The following is a 13,605-nucleotide window of genomic DNA, read 5'->3' on the forward strand; positions in this document are numbered from 1 at the left end:
TGGCATGTCTTCATCATGGAATTCCATCACCCCCTCCATGGCTTTCCCCTCTAGATTAGCGGCCATGGCATTCACCATCGCCACGTCCAATGGGTAACTGGGGCATGGCAGTCTAGATGGGCCCACACCTGGTTAAGGAAGAATGCCAATTTCTCTGGGTCAAATGTGGCCTTCATTGGTGGCGAGTCTTCCAGCTGCAGAGTGGGTGCAGCCCCAGATAGCAAGGCCACGGAGGATGCCCGTGCCATCCAGGAAGAGGCTGGTTGCCCTGCTGGACTTGCTGCTCATGCTCTGACTTCAGGATAGATTCACTGCTCCAGCTGGCTGGGTAGTACGAGTTCTACTCAACATGAATGAGAAAGTCTATGACCACCAGAAAACAGCCTCCCCCCCCCCCCCCGAGGCCCTCTGGAGGCTTCCCTGAAGCCTCCGAGGGCGAAAAATGGCTCTAAGGGCAACCTGGAAGTTCGGGACTTCCGGGTTGCCCATAGGGCCATTTTTTGCCCTCCAGAGGCTTCAGGGAAGAGAGAAAGCATGAGAGAGAAAGAGAGAAGGGAGATGGGGGGGGGGTGTATGCATGCATGCATTTGGAGATAAATGAAATCAAAAGTAAATGCAATCAAGAAATACAGAATTTGGCTCAGATCGCTAGAGCCAATCCTGCTGCCTGGAAAGCAAGTTCTTTGGAATCATACAGTTCTCAGCACAGCCATTTCGACTTGGCATGGGGTTGCTGTGGCCACTTGTGACTAGCTCATCCTCAGCTCGGACTTACTCCACGTTATCCCAGAAGAACTTCATGCTGGAGATCCACTGCTTGCCATCATTAATATTCTCCCGCCGTCAGGGAGGTGAGATCAAGTTAAGCTCCTCAATGCAGGGGCAGCGTCCTGATGCCCCAGCTTTCCAAAATCCCTCTACTCTCTTCCATTCAAATAAGTACACCTGGCAGCTTTCTCCCTATTTACACCCGCTCCCTGAGTTTTCCGCCCCCTCATCTCTTTTCCTTCCTCCCGGCCCTGCCAGTCTAGTCTGCAAAGCCCTCCCCCACTTCGACTCCATGCTGCAAAGCTCGACAGCCCCCTAAGCGCTGCAGAGCTCCATGTCATGGCATATTGCAAAGCTCAACCTTTCTCCCCCCCACCAACGCCACCCGTCGCCACACTCAGCAAGGCAATCAGTGGAAAATTCAGCTTTCCTCCTCCAAATTAGGGAGGGGGGAAACCTTCCACTCAGGTGGTTGGTGCCCTGTGGAAAGCTCCTGCGTGAGCGAACACGCCAAGCAGTTACATCTGATTGCCCTCGCAGATGTAAACTAAACCTCCCGCTACTCCGCTCACATCTTCAGCCTCATTTCCAAAACCTCCCCATTGATAAAATATTATCTCCCTCTCTTCCATTAAGCCCTACAGAGACTCAGTCCAATAAAGGTGTTACTAATAACTCGGTTCTATGGAGTGTAACTATCTTCCTGAAGCCTCCGGAGGAGGAAAAAAACACCCCTAATATGCAAACCGGAAGTCAGTTCCCGAACTTCCAGTTTGTGCGTTGGATTATTTCCCCCCCCCCCGGAGCTTCAGGGAGGCCTCTGCAGAGAGAAAAGGAAGGCTAAAATCAGCTGGCCAGTGCACACATGCGCACATGCACTGTAAGGGCAATGCCTCACGTGCCCTAAGAAATGGCTCTGCGTGCCACCTCTGGCCCGAGTGCCATAGATTCGCCATCATGGCCCTAGATCATAGCACATAGCACCACTGTATTGCTATAGTACAAAAAGCAAAGCATAGATCATGATTATAAAAAGTATTGGAAATTTTTAAATGTCCTCACAGCTTGCATCAATTTCACCTGTAAGTGTAGATTAATTTTTGGAAAATGATTATTGAAATTTACATTAGTAATGGGATTGCCAGACAGAGGCAAAATGAAGGGAGTTTTTGTGGACAATTTCATTGTATTGCTTTTCTAGAAGAAGATTAGTAAATAAAATGCTTTTCTTGATGAGAAACAATGGATGAAAACTAACCAAGGAGAAAAGCAACCTAGAATGAAGGAATAGAATAGAATATATCTTTATTATGGTCATAGACCAGCAATAGACATATAGACCCGAATACAACAAGACCAGCATATACATCTTCAGGCTGGGTTTTGGGCTTAAAGTGTGATCAGAGCTGTCGTCTTTCTGTAAATCTTGGTGGGGGGATATGGAGTGCTGGCTTTGTTTCAATAAGTGGAGTGATTGGTTGTGCCGAGACAAAAGCCTGATCCCCACATGCTTCCAACTAAAATTCCATCGAAAGGATCCTGAAAAGAACTGAATTAGCCCTAATCAGAAATGAACTCCACAGGAAAAGATTCCTATAGACCAAACCAACCGAGACCTACTCACTCTTCACTTCAAACTCAGCAACAAAATCCACCCAGCACTCTGGGACAAATCCAAACAACTAGCCCTCTGGAGAGCTGAAGCAGAATCCTCCTACAAAACAGACAAACACACCAACAAACACCACAGACTAGAAAAACAGAAGCCCACCCCCCTACACAGCAACTAATGAAACAAACAGTACACAACATATCAGACAGAACCCTCACCACAGCTGAAACCAATGTCCTTTCCAGAGGATTCAACTTTGCAGTCACCCTAAACGCATCCCCACTGAAGACATCATATGCACAGTTGAAGCTACACTCACCAAAATCAATATGATGAAGCCAATAAAATCAGACTTGCAGTCAGCAACGTTCTTTGCTTCAGTAATCCACCCAGAAGCAACTTACAGAAAGAAGAAGAAATAGCACTCACCAACCTGAGGAAAGACAACATAATCATTCTCCCAGCAAAGGTAACACCACAGTGGTGATGAACACGCCTGACTACCAAGCCAAACTATCCAACCTATTCCAAGATCCCGTTTACAAACCTCTAAACACAGACCCCACCACCTACCTGGAAAAAAACCACCAAATCCAAAATAAAAGCCTCTCCCATCAGTGAAGAGATCCAGCAAAGAATCATCCCCAGAGAGAAATCTTCCAGATGCCCCAAACTCTATCGCCTCCCCAAGATACACAAAGAAGGAACACCACTCAGACCCATAGTCAGCTCTATAGGCTCACCTCTACAAAATCTTGCCAAATTCCTCGCCAAACAATTCCAACCCTATGCAGAATCCATCACCTCACACGTACAAAACTCACTCCACTTCATAGAAACAATTAAAGAAACAAAACATACAACCCAGCAACCTACAACCCAGCAACCTACTCGTGAGTTTGATGTCATATCCCTTTTCACCCAAGTGCCTATAAAAGAAGCCTTGACAGCTATCCAGAACAAACACAACGCCCCTAAACACATCCTGGACCTGACCAACCACTGCCTAACCAACACATACTTCATTCATAATGGACAAAGATACAAACAGATAGAAGGAGCACCCATGGGATTACCCCTCTCACCCGTCATCGCAGATTTATACATGGAACATTTTTAAACTAACGCCTTAGATAAATCTGAACACAAACCCAAACTCTGGCTTAATATGTTGATGACACTTTCATGATTTGGCCACACAGGAAAGAAAAACTGGACAAGTTCCTCACACATCTCAACAGCCTACACCCCAAAGTACAATTCACCATGGAAATAGAAGCAAACAACCAACTTCCCTTTCTGGACGTCCTAATCTACAAAAAACCCAATGGCTCCCTACCAGAAAAAAACACACACCAACCGCTACCTAAATGCACAATCCCATCACCACCCTGCACAGATCAACTCTGTAACCAAGACCCTCATCTCTAGAACCAAACGCCTAGCCGACAAAGACCACCTGAAAACTGAATTACACACACTCATAAACATATTAATCCCCAACGGATTCCAAAGAAAAACAATTACCAACCTAATCCAAACCCCCAAAACCAAGACACAGAACAGGACAACGGCATCGCCCTCCTCCCTTACATCAAAGGCACCACAAATAAAATCAGCAAAATTCTCCACAAACACAATATCAAGACAGCCTTCAACACTGACCAAAAAATAGCCAACATCTTAAGAAACCCCAAAGACAAAATCCAGCTAGAAAACCAAGGAGTCTACGAAATACCATGCAAAATCTGCCCTGCAACATACATAGGACAAACGAACAGGAGAATAAATGCACGCATCGCAGAACACAAGAACGCAGTAAGAAAAAAAGAAAAAACTTCCTCCCTTTTCCAGCATCTTAAAGCTACAGGACATGAAATTAATTTTGAAGGAACCAGATTAATCTCCAAAACAGAACACTTCAATAAGAGAATAATCATGGAAGCTATCGAAATAGAGAAATACCCCCACAACATGAATAAACGTGATGATACCTCCCGCCTACCAAACATCTGGAAACCATTCTTAGTCAACAAACGAGCCCCACCCACCACCCAGGCCATTACAACACGAAACAACAATGTACACACAGCCAGCACCAATCAGCAGCAATCTACCAATCATGATACAACCACACAACCAATCACTCCACTTACTGAAACAAAACCAGCACTCCATACCCCCCCCCCAAGATTTATAGAAAGACGGCAGCTCCGATCACACTTTAAGCCCAAAACCCAGCCTGAAGATGGCGAGTGAGACATATATATATATATAGTACTGACATTAATAGTGGATAATAACACAGTCATAGACCAGCAAAATATATACATACATACATACATACATACATACATACATACATACACACACACACACACATACACATACATACATACATACTCTACATACATACATACACACACACACACACACACACACACACATACATACACACACGCTGGTTTTGTTGTATTCGAGAAAAGACCCGAATACAGCAAAATCAGCATACCTACACCCGGGAAAATCTACGAAAACAAATACATACATACATACATACATACATACATACATACATACATACATATATATATATATATATGTTTTCGTAGATTTTCACGGGTGTAGGTATGCTGGTTTTGTTGTATTCGGGTCTTTTGCAAAGACAATCTCAATCTTACACGGGAAAAGACCCGAATACAACAAAACCAGCATATATATATATATATATATATATATATATATATATATATATATATATATATATATATATATATATATATATATATATATATATATATATATATATATATATATATATATATATATGTGTTGTATTTGTGCTGATAAAATATATATATATATATCAACACAGAATTTTGCCACTGCATGCATGGTAGATGAGTTTGAGTAGTGGCATAATTAAAAGTTAGAAAAGGGAAGGAAACTAGAGAGAGAGGGATTAATGGAATACACATTTTTATATAATAATAAGATGAAGTAATAACAAGAGGGGAAATCAGAACTTGAACGATGGTAGTATTAAGCATGCTTGAATAATTGGCATAAAAATAACCTATTGAAATATTGAATAACTAAATAATGAAGATTATAACTCAACAAAAATATGTGTACTATTACCAAAACTATATAAGCTTGTCAAACATAGTAAATATGATAAATATTATTTTATTTGTACTAAAATGTAAGACCCTTAGGTGCCACACTGCTCATGCATTGATATGTTTGTAAAAAAAACAAATCTAGAGGGAAAAAAGCAGTTGTGTTTTATCTGAAATGATATAGGGTCTCTTGCTGAAGAGTTGGACTAGAAGACCTCCAAGGTCCCTTAGTGAAAAAAAGGACCAGAGGAGACATGATAGCAGTGTTCCAATATTTGAGGTGCTGCCGCAGAGAGGAAGGGGTCAAGCTATTTTCCAAGGCACTTGAAGACCAGATAAGGAATAATGGAAGGAAACTGATCAAGGAGATTCAATCTAGAAATAAGGGGAAATTTTCTGACAGTGAGAACAATCAATCAATGGAACAGCTTGCCTTCAGAGGTTGTGGGAGCTTCATCACTGGAGGCTTTCAAAAGATTGGAGTTCCATTTGTCAGAAATGGTGTAGGGTCTCCTCTCCTACTTGGGCAGGGGGTTGAACCAGATGACCTACAAGGTCCCTTCCAACTGTGTTAATCTAATATAATATAATCAATGATTCTGTGCCACAAAAAAAATGTGAAAGCTAATCTGGATTCAAACTCTGAACAAATATCTTTAAGATTAATAATTCTTCTTTTGCATACCTAGCCACCTGCTTGCAGGGCTCAGCTGAAATAGAAGTACAAATGACAAGTACTTGAGGAGCAGATCACTTTTTTACTGTTTTGGAATGAATATAATCATAGGCAAGCCATGAGTCACAATCAGAAGGCAGATCATGAATCCTGCCACATTTACAGTTATACAGAGCTGGTTGGTCAGTCCTCAAACTAAACCATGCTAGTGACTGAAATCTTGCTGGGGTGGGTTTCAAACAGGAAAAAAAACCATATAATTTGGATTCTCAGAGAAAATGAGGTTTTGCATTCTCTTGTTCAGAGTCACATGCAATGTTCCCTCTAATTTTTTTTCAGTGTGAGCGGAAAAGTATAGTGTTTGAGCAGCACATTTTCATGCCTGAGCACCTGAATTTTTTTCACAGATGTCACCCAAGACAACAACGAAATCAGTGTTATTTGAAACTCTGGGTGAGATCATCCGTGGTTTTGGGGTTGAGTACCATCTTTACGCTGATGATACTCAGCTGTATATTTCAACCCCAAACCACCCCAACGAGGCTGTCGAAGTGATGTCCCGGTGTTTGGAAGCCGTCGGGGTCTGGATGGGGGACAACAGACTCAAACTCAACCCCTCCAAGACCGAGTGGCTGTGGTTACCGGCACCTCGGTTCAGCCAGCTGACTCCATTGCTGGCCATAGGGGGCGAACAACTGTCCCCTGTGGAGCGGGCGCGCAATTTGGGCGTCCTCCTTGATGCCCGGCTGTCAATGGAGGACCATGTGGCAGCCGTGGCAAGGGGGGCGTTCCACCAGGTTCGCCTGGTGCGCCAATTGCGCCCCCTACTGGACCGGAGTGCCCTGCGCACGGTCACTCATGCGCTGGTGACGTCTCGCCTGGACTACTGCAATGCCCTCTACATGGGGCTTCCCTTGGGACGCATCCGGAGACTGCAGCTAGTTCAGAACGCAGCCGCGCGGGTTATTATGGGACGTACACGTTACTCCCACGTAACACCTCTCCTGCGCGAGCTGCACTGGCTACCTGTGGCCTTTCGGGTGCGTTTCAAGGTATTGATCACCATCTTTAAAGCGCTCCATGGCAGAGGACCTAGTTATCTGCAGGATCGCATCCTACCACATACGTCCCTGCGACCTATCCGCTCACACAGGGAGGGGCTCCTCCTGGTGCCGTCTGCTAGGCAATGCCAGCGGGCGACACCTAGGAGTAGATCCTTCTCTGTGATGGGCCCAACCCTCTGGAATGACCTCCCCCCAGACATCCGAACTACCACCGACCTCCGTTCCTTCCGGCAAAAGTTAAAGACTCACCTATTTCAATCAGCTGGCCTGGCACTTTCTTAGTTTTACCTCCCAGGGATTTATTTTATTTTAGGGTTTGGGGTTTTAATTGTGATGTTTTTAGGTATTTATTTCTTAGTACAGCCTATCTCCCCCTCCAAATGTATTTTAAATGTAGCTTAAATGTATTTAATTATTATGACTGGTTTTATTGTATTGACTGTACACCGCCCCGAGTCCCTTTTTGGGAGAGGGGCGGTCTAAAAATCTAAGAAATAAATAAATAAAACTCAATTCTACCATGTAAATATCCATTAAGTAAAGAAATCTCCCTATACAGGTAGTCCTCAATCTATGGTCATAATTGAGCCCAAAGTTTCTACTGCTGAGACATTTGTTGAGTTTTGCCCCATTTTACAACCTTTCTTGCTACATAGTTAAGTGAATCACTGCGATTAAATCAGTAACCTGGTTGTTAAGTCAATCTGACTTTCCTACTGACTTTGCTTGGCAGAAGGTTGCAAAAGGGGACCCCAGGACACTGCAACCATCATCAATATGAGGCAGTTGCCAAAGATCCAAATTTTGATCATGTGGCCATGGGGATGCTGCAATGATCATAAGTGTGAAGAACAGCCCTAAGTCACTTTTTTCAGTGTTGATGTGACTTTAGTCATTAAGTGAACTGTTGTAAGTTGAGGACTACTTGTATTCAAGTTCAATGGATGCCTCTCTATGGGAAAAGGATCAAAACTTCCCTCTATCCACATTTTCCATACTATGAATTACTTTATATGCTTTATACTTTCCCCCTTACTATCCAATAGTCTGCAGTGATATTAGCAAGTTATGAATAAATTACCAATTGATGTAGATTAGCAATTGGGGTACATAAAGAAACAAACAAAAAGGGGAGAGGAGGGGGGGAAGGAAGGGAGAGAGAGAGACACATACACAGAGAGAGACAGAGAGACAAAAAAGGAAAGAGGAGAAAGAGAAAAAGAAAGGGGAGAGGAGGGAGGGAGGATAAGAAAAAGAGGCAGAAGAAAGAGAGAGAAAGAGAAAGAGGAAAGGAAAGGAAGAAGGAAGGAAGGAAAGAAAAAAAGAAAGAAAAGAGGAGAGAAGAGAAGGAATAGAGGCCAAAAAAGCAAACAAGGAAAAGTAGGAAAAACTTTCACTGGAAAACACTATTTTTCCATCAGCGCAAAACTTTCCTAAACAAGGTTAATTTTCGGGATTTTGAGTTTCTGGTCTAGGCGGACCAAGAAGCCTCTGTTTTCTTTTTCTTTTTGAGCAATCAAATAAAATAAAATCCGCGGAGCACCAGCTCGACTCCCCCTTCCTGCGGAAATAACCTCCAGCCCCAATGCTCCGAACGCAGAGGCTGGATTCAGACATGTGCCCACCCGGCGTGGGTTTCCACTTGCTTGCCTGGCAAGCGCCTCCCGCACATCCGCATCTCGGAAGCGGAGCCAACAGCAGGGAGCCCAGCCATGGGGGCTTAGCTGACAAACCGCCACGGAAGCATCCTCCGCTTGTCCCGCGGAGAGTTTGCTGTTGCCGCTGCTCCCCCCCTCAGTAACTTTGATCCAGGAGGGAACGGCCCCCTGTCAATCAACCACGCGCCAGCGGAGGGGCCCAATCATAACCCTAGGCGGCCACATTTCTGTTGGCCAAAGGCCCGCCCTCCTCTGGGTGTGTCCAGGCACTATAATATCCCGGCCCAGCTGATAGAAGCCTCCTAGCCGCCTGCAGCTTAAAGTCCATCATGCTAAAGATCCCTGCGCGGCAGTTGGAAACTGCTGCGCTGTGTTTTGTTGCCACCTGCGCGTCCGTGCACCCGCGCAGCTTAGAGGGAACATAGGTCACATGGTGCACAATGCTCTCTTGATCTTTGTTTTTCTATCAGAAGACACAACTGCATCCTAGCCTCAGTACTGTGAAGTGTGAAGTTCCCAGAAGATGACCTAATTAATTTACGAGCCTCGAGACAAAGTTCAAAAGAAATCCAATCGTTTATTAGGAAAGACATTCTGGCGTGGATTCCTGTGGAGCCAAAACTGCTTTCACTTAATTGCGTTTGAACTTTACCCCTGTATTCCCTCCCTTTTGTCCTGCATCATAACACACATTGTCCAACTAGGCTGTAGACATGAGATCTGAATCCGGCCGAAGGCATGCATGGAATTTACCCTTCCATGCCAGCCTGATAATACTCATGGCAATGCTTTAGAAGTTGACATTCGGCTCCACTCACTTCCCAAAAGCGACCTGTGTGACACAAAGACAATTTGAGTACAGGTATATTACTTAGGGATGTGTCCCTCCCCCAGGCTTGCTTGGATTTTCTGCATGGAATTTTGCTATGAGGCGATCAGCCTGGATATTTCTACTTTTCACCCAAGATGCCGCCGATAATGGGTAGCCCTTCCACTTGATTAAGTATTGGAGTTGTCTCCTGTGCCACCTTGAATCAACGATTCGTTCATAATGGGTTTGGCCCCCTATGACCATAGGGCCCGGGGGTTCCCGGGGTAGTGGTCTTGGAATGGATCCAATCACAGGTTTTAAAAGGCTACCATGAAACGCTGGGTGTACCGTCCCCAACAATCGAGGCAGTTTCAATTGCACTGTGATTGGGTTGATGATCTTTACTATAGGGAATGGTCCCATAAACTTCGGCCCCAGTTTCTTTTTCTTTTTTTAAACAAAGTTTTATTGGTTTTCAAATATATAGGGAAGGGTCTAATCTCTCTTCAAGGACAGAAACACAAAAGACTCACAAAGTGATTGTTGCTTTTCTCCTAAGTCCTCCAAGAGCATCGGTCAGGATCCCCACCTTCAGTCTCCAGCTGCCCTTCTCCAACTTTTCTTTTAGCCTCCGGAGCCATCCGCCGAGAGGGCGGGCAGCGCAAAGCTGTCTCTCACTCCCCCTCCGCTCCCCAGCTCCTAGGCAAAGCCGAAAAGCACCCCAGCTGGCTGCCGCCACATGCGGGGTGCCTCAGCCAGCCGCCCTTCAGCAGGACCCCCCTACAAGGGCTCCTGTGTCCCCTAAGGGACACACCGGGGAGATGAGCGGCGGACAAACATGTCCATCATCGTCCGATCCCGGAAGTGACCTCCCTCACTTCAGCCCCAGTTTCTTGCTAGGCAGTTTTAATCTCAAATATTTTGTGGAGAGGTAAACCTTCTCTCCCACCTGGAATGGTCGTTGCGGAGCCTGGTGTTTATCTGCCTGTTTCTTATAGGTTTGTGCCGTTTTAGCCAGTGCCTTTTTTACATTTTCCCAGGTTGATTTCAGCATCGAAATCCAATCAGTTAAGCTGACTGAGGAGGGGGGATCCCTTGGATACTCAGGCATTGAGATGAAGTCCATCCCACTCACTATTTTGAACGGCGTGAGTCCTGTGCTACTATTAACAGCATTATTGTACGCAACCTCAGCAAAAGATAAAAGGTCTGCCCAATTGGATTGCTGATAGTTCACGTAGTACCTCAGGTACTGCTCTACCACAGCATTCAGTCTCTCTGCTGCTCCATTGGTTCTTGGATGAAAAGCTGAACTAAGACCCTGAGATGACCCAATGGACTGCAGGAACTCCCTCTAGAACTTATCCATGAACTGGACCCCTCTGTCTGAGATAATTCTTCGAGGTACTCCATGCAGTTGGTAGATATGCTTCACGAACAGTTTAGCCACCTTGTGAGCCAAGGGTAGTCCGCTGCAAGGTATGAAGTGTGTCTGTTTGGAGAACAGATCTATTACAGTCCAAATCATTGTGTTTCCCCCCACCTTTTGGCAACTCTATTATAAAGTCCATTGCGATCTCTTCCCACGACCTCATTGGCTCTGCTACTGTTTGCAGCAGTATGGGAGCTTTTCCTGGTCGTCTCTTCATTGTGGCACAGATGGTGCAACTTTTCATGTAACTATCTTTCTTTATGCCAGGCCACCAGAATTGCCTCCAGGCTAAGTGTAAAGTCTTTAGGAACCCAAAGTGGCCTGCTAATTTGGCGTCGTGACTCCTCAGGAGAACTAGGGTACATAGGGATTTTGGGACATAGAGTTTCATCCCCTTCCATGCAAAGTCATCTCTTTTTGTCAAGATGTGTTGGTTGTTTTGGAACCAGGGGTCTGCTAGCAGTTCAGTTTTGAGTCTTGTGGTGAGCTCGCTTGCGGGTTGCTCTTGCCGGTCACGGCGTTGCTGCCTGGTGGTTACTTGGGCAGCTGTTTGAGTAGAGGGAATGATAGCATCCAGTACATGCTCCCGTTCGCATTTATACTGAAGCATGCGGGAGAGGGCGTCAGCTAAAAAGTTTCTCCTGCATGGAATGTGCTTTAAGACAAAATCAAAACGGTTGAAGTATTGAGCCCATCCTGACTTGTTTGGGCGATAGTTTCCGTGGGGTCCTAAGCACCTCCAGAATTTTGTGGTCGGCCCAGACATCAAACGGTTTCTGGATCCCTTCCAACAGGTGTCTCCAGGTTAGCAGTGCCCATCTCACTGCGAAAGACTCCTTTTCCCATGCAGCCCATCATCTCTCTGTGTCTGTGAGCTTGCGGGAGGTGTAGGCACAGGGTTCTAAGTTTCCTTGGTTGTTTCTTTGAAGTAGCACCACTCCCACTGCCACTTCGCTGGCGTCTGCCTGGATCATGAAAGGTTGCTCGTGAAATGTTTGCAAACATTTCTTTTAGTGTCTCGAATGCCTCTTAGCAGGTTAGGTCCCCTGGTAGGGGTTGTCCCGGACGAGGTTTCGTTCCTGGGCTTCCTGTCTTCAGGAGGTCTGTCAGGGGTTTGGCAATCTTCGCAAAGGAGGGGATGAATTGCCTGTAGAAGTTCGCAAACCCTAGGAAGCTTTGTAGCTGTCTGCGGGTGTGAGGGCGATGCCAGCTCAGGACAGCTTGCACTTTCTCTGGGTCGATCTCTATTCCCTCATTTGACACTCGGGAACCCAGGTAGTCTAACCGTGCATGGTGGAATTCGCATTTTGATACCTTGACATACAGGTTGGCTGCCAGAAGTTTCTCCAGTACTTGGCGGGCCAGGGGTACGAGGTCGTCCATGGTCTCCGGGTAGATAAGGAGGTCATCTAGGTAGATGAGGACCCCCTTGTAGAGGTGCTCGTGCAGCACCTTGTGTCTTAACTGCATGAATACCGCTGGGACCCCCTGCAGCCTGAAAGGCATCAATTTGAATTGAAAGCTCCCTAGGGGGCAGTTGAACGCTGTTTTCCACTCATCTTCCTCTCTGATATGTACTTGGCAGTATGCTTCTCTGAGGTCTAGTTTGGTGAAAACTTTTCCCTTGGCCAGATGAGACAGCATGTCCTTCATGAGGGGGAGGGGGTATAAGTTATGTACGCACACCCCATTTATCCTTTGAAAGTCCACACACAATCTAATGGTTCCATCTTTTTTTTTCTTTGAAGATGACTGGTGCCGCGACTCATGGCTTGGCTGGCTCAATGAACCCCTTTGCTAGGTTTTTGTCTATGTATTTGCACATCTCTTGCCTTTCCCGGGGCATCATGGCATACAGTTTGGGCTTGGGTAGTTTTGCCCTGGGGATGATTTCGATGGCACAGTCTGTTTCCCCGTGGGGAGGCAGAACATCGCACTTGGCCTCACTGAGTACTTCTGCGAGGTCCTGATATTCTATCGGAATCAGTTCGGCCTCTGGGGTTTTGTCGAATGTGGTTTCCAGTTGTTCTTGTGGGCACTCTTGAGGGGTTTCCAGTGTGGGTCATGCTTCTGCTTGCTGGTGTGGGACGGGTTGGGAGCCCCTTGATATCCTAAGTCTGCGGGTACCCCCTTGCCACCAGATGGTCAGTCCCCACTTGTCTAGCCAGGAAAGTCCCATTATGACTGCATATGTCATTTTGGGAGCTATTATGAATCAAATTACTTCCCAGTGATCCGCTACCTCTAGCCTCACTGGTTCAGTCAGGTGGGTGGCATAGGCTCCTACCATTAGGGATCCGTTGACCTGCTCGAACTGGATCAGGTGGGCCAGTCTTTTTGTTCTGATCCCGTTTCAGGACTGTGGTTAGGTTGATTAAGCACCTTGTGCAGCCTGAGTCTATTAGGGCTTGAAAATCCCCCTGATTTCCTGTTTTTGGGGCTGTGAGGCATATTGGAAAAAG

Source organism: Natrix helvetica (genome assembly GCF_964273705.1).
Source record: "Natrix helvetica genome assembly, chromosome: 4".
Taxonomy (NCBI): domain Eukaryota; kingdom Metazoa; phylum Chordata; class Lepidosauria; order Squamata; family Natricidae; genus Natrix; species Natrix helvetica.